A 4,304-nucleotide genomic window follows, 5' to 3' on the forward strand; every position below is an offset into this window, starting at 1 on the left:
TCTGGCACCTCGCCCCGCCGCCATCCCAGCCTCCCTGCCGCACCGGCGCCCTCAGGCACCCGAGCATCCAGCCCCGCCGCTCGCCGCCCCCGTGCCACGTCTTCACGCCTCCCGCTGCCACCGGTCGACTTTGCCGGCGTGTCACCTCCTCGCCGGAGCAGGAACTCCCCCGCGCCGGCCCGCCTTCGCTCCGCCTCGCTCGGAGCCACGCCGCACCGTTGTCTCCCTCGCCGGATCCGGCCGGCCCCGCGCTTCTCCGGCCATCGTCGTTGCTCCTCCGGTGAGATCCGGTGGATCGGGATGAGATCCACCGGGATCTCAACCAAACAGCCGCCCCGTCCCCGGATCCGCTCGTCCCGGGTCCGCCCCGTCCAACTTTCCCCGAGGTCCAATTTTCACCAAGTCCTCGAATATTTGCATATTTTAAGCTCCTGTTCATCGCATCATAACTCTGTTCATACTGCTCCATTTCGTGCGTGTAATATGTCAAATTGTTTGTATCAACGAGAACTTCATTTCATTCCATTTCACCATGTTCATTTGAGTCCATCTTGATGCCTGAATCATCGTTGCAAGAGTGCATGTTGCTGTTAATCTGTTGAAACTGTTATAACTTGCTCATTTGTCATTTTTGCCATGTTTGATGTGTGCATCCTATGAGGTTGATGTCTACATGTGTTTTGAACTATGACATGCCATCTTTACAGGAGTGTATGCCATGTATTTTTGTGATCAATGTGGTGACTAGCACAAGTATGTAAACTAGGCCTCGTGATGTTGCTGATTTCAGTCCCTGTTCTGCTGTTATTTTTATGCCATATAAACTTGATGCTACAGAGAGATCCATGCTTATTTTGAGATACTTCAGTAAGGATGTTTTGTACATATGGTTATGTGCTATCCATCCATGCCCTTGGTTGCATTTATAGATTGCTGTAGACTGTTCATAGCTTGCTCCAAACTTGCTAAATGATGTTGCTGTCAGCCTGTTAACATTAAGTTCAGTTTTGCCATGTGTTTTGCTAGTGATCCATGCACCCCATGAAGTTGTTCTTGCCATGCTTAGCGTCATAAACATGTCTTCTTACTGTTGGTTGCCTTGCAATGCCATGTATTACTCTGTGATGAGTGGTTCAAGCTCACCAAGATGCCTACTTATTGTTGTTCCTGCCATGTATGAATCTGTCATATAACTTGCTATGTTTACATGGGTGCCATCATATCTTCTGATCCTTTTTGGCTTATGGTCAGTAAGGGACTTTTGTTATATGCAATTAGTAGTTTCATGCCATGCCTTTGTTTGCCATGATAAGTTTCTGTAACATGTTGTTTGATAGCTCTAAACATTGCAACCTGATGTTATTTCTGCTTATGGCTGAAACTGTTATTATTTGCAATCTTGCCATGTCATTTTGAGCATGTTCTAGTGATTTCTGGAGATAGCTCAGTGTTCATGTTTTGTTATGCTTTACCTGTACATCATGTCCATGCCTTTTGTTATCATATTGTTTTACTGTAGCATATTGTTTTGGTGCTTGCAATATGCCTACTTGCTGTTTTGGACAGATTGTTGCTATAACTTGTATAGAGTGTATGTGTTGCACCGTTGCTCCGTTTTGAGTGTGCTCTATATGAAACTTGCTTGATTTTGCATGTAGTTTCATATTATCATGTTGCATCCTTGTTTTGAGGTATTTGCTTGATGTTTGGGTGCATTTTGCATCAATGCCATGTTTAACTTGTTTTGCTCATATCTTCTAGGCCGTAGCTCCAAATTAAATGAACTTTATATGTAACTTGACTAGAATCTCGTGTAGAACATCATGGTGCATTTTAACTTGCTGTTTAACAACTTGAACATAAGGTTTATTCAGATCTGGACCAACTTCTAAACTTGCATATGAGGACTTACCAGAATTGTTATATGTTGTTCCCGGCCTCATTTAAACTTGTTTTGATGTGTTGCTCTTGTATGCATCATCTCTTGCCATGAGTAGCTTCATGTAGCTTTGTCATGCATCATGCTTGTTGTGCATCATGTCTTGTCTATGTGTGGTGTGTTTACTATGTTGTGTGCTTCTTCTCGATAGTTCCCGTTTCGTTGCGATCGTGAGGATTCGTTCGTCTACGCTTGGTTCATCTTCGTGTCTTCATCTTATTCATGGACTCGTTCTTCTTCCTTGCAGGATTTCAGGCAAGATGACCGCTACCCTGGATCTCACTACTATCATTGCTATGCTAGTTGCTTCGTTCTATCGCTTTGCTGTGCTACCTATCTTTTGCTCACCAAACCTCCCAAATTGCCATGAACCTCTAACCTTTGACACCCTTACTAGCAAACTGTTGCTTGGCTATGTTACCGCTTTTGCTCAGCCCCTCTTGTAGCATTGTTAGTTGCAGGTGAAGTTGAAGATTGCCCCATGGTGGACAGGATTTTGTTGGGATATCACAATATCTCTTATATTATTAATGCATCTATATACTTGGTAAAGGGTGCAAGGCTTGGCCTTATGCCTGGTGTTTTGTTCCACTCTTGCCGCCCTAGTTTCTGTCATACCGGTGTTTTGTTCCCGGATTTTGCGTTCCTTACGCGGTTGGGTGATTTATGGGACCCCCTTGACAGTTCGCTTTGAATAAAACTCCTCCAGCAAGTCCCAACCTTGGTTTTATCATTTGCCTCACCACCACCTACATTTCCCTTGGGAGTAATTAACCCGAGGGTCATCTTTATTATAGCCCCCCCCCCCGGGCCAGTGCTTCTCTAAGTGTTGGTCTGAAATGAGGAATCTGCGGGGCCACCTCGGGGAAACTTGAGGGTTGGCTTTACTCGTAGCTTGACTTATCCGGTGTTGCCCTGAGAACGAGATATGTGCCGCTCCTATCGGGATTGTCGGCGCATCGGGCGGCTTTGCTGGTCTTGTTCACCATTGTCGAAATGTCTTGTAAACCGGGATTCCGAGTCTGATCGGGTCTTCCTGGGAGAAGGAATATCCTTCGTTGATCGCGAGAGCTTATCATGGGCTAAGTTGGGACACCCGTGCAGGGTATAAACTTTCGAGAGCCATGCCCGTAGTTATGGGCAGATGGGAATTTGTTAATGTCCGGTTGTAGATAACTTGACACCAGATCCGAATTAAAACGCATCAACCGTGTGTGTAGCCGTGATGGTCTCTTCTGGCGGAGTCCGGGGAGTGAACACGGTCTTTGGGTTATGTTTGGCGTAAGTAGGAGTTCAGGATCACCTCTTGATCATTGCTAGCTTCACGACCGTTCCATTGCTTCTCTTCTTGCTCTTATTTGCGTATGTTAGCCACCATACTTGCTTAGCCACTGCTGCAACCTCACCACTTTACCCCTTCCTTTCCCATTAAGCTTTCTAGTCTTGATACCCATGGTAATGGGATTGCTGAGTCCTCGTGGCTCACAGATTACTACAACAACAGTTATAGGTACAGGTTGCGATGATCTTGACGCGAGAGCGATGTTACTTGTTTTGGAGTTTCTTCTTCTGCTTCTTCTTCGATCAGGGGATAGGTTCCAGGTCGGCAGCCTGGGCTAGCAGGGTGGATGTCGTTTGAGTTTTTGTTTGTGTTTCATCTGTAGTCGGATGTTGCTCTTATGTAAGATGATGTTGTATTCGTGTGGCATTGTATGCCTTTTGTATGTATCCCCATCTATTATGTAATGTTGATGTAATGATATCCACCTTGCAAAGCGTTTCAATATGCGGGTCTATCCTTGGTGAGACCTTTGAGTTCCTTTTGGATAGGGTCGCATATTGGGCATGACAAGTTGGTATCAGAGCCTTGACCGACCCTAGGAGCCCCCTTGATTGATCATGTAGTTTAGCCATTGTTGAGTCTAGAAGAAAACTTTTTCTGAGTCTAGTTATATCGGAGAGTAGGAATTCTTTTTACTCCTCAGCCCCTTCGTCGCTCTGGTGAGGAATATTGATGTAGGTTTTCTGAACTACCCCTCTTCCCCTTCAATTTTTTTCTTTAGGTTCACGCAGTTGGTTTTTCCAATCGTTGTTCCTCAGCTCTTTTTATCCGGTGCATTTCTCATCAAGTTGACTCGAGCCTCTTCATTGTTGCCAAGTTCAATCCTCAGTTGTTTTCTTTCCCACCCGCCCACCCTTATTCTTCTTGAAACGGGAGTCCGTAATCGAGTATCCATCCTACTCGTGCGAAGTCTTTGCTTTCTTTCCTCAATTATTTCAACCGGTGTTTTCCCTTGAAGATATTCGTCGGTTTCCCCTTCCAGTTTCCTGTGTTTTTCCCGCCCTCCCACCCTTTCTTCTTCCC

This window comes from Triticum aestivum, chromosome 1B (genome assembly GCF_018294505.1).
Source record: "Triticum aestivum cultivar Chinese Spring chromosome 1B, IWGSC CS RefSeq v2.1, whole genome shotgun sequence".
Taxonomy (NCBI): domain Eukaryota; kingdom Viridiplantae; phylum Streptophyta; class Magnoliopsida; order Poales; family Poaceae; genus Triticum; species Triticum aestivum.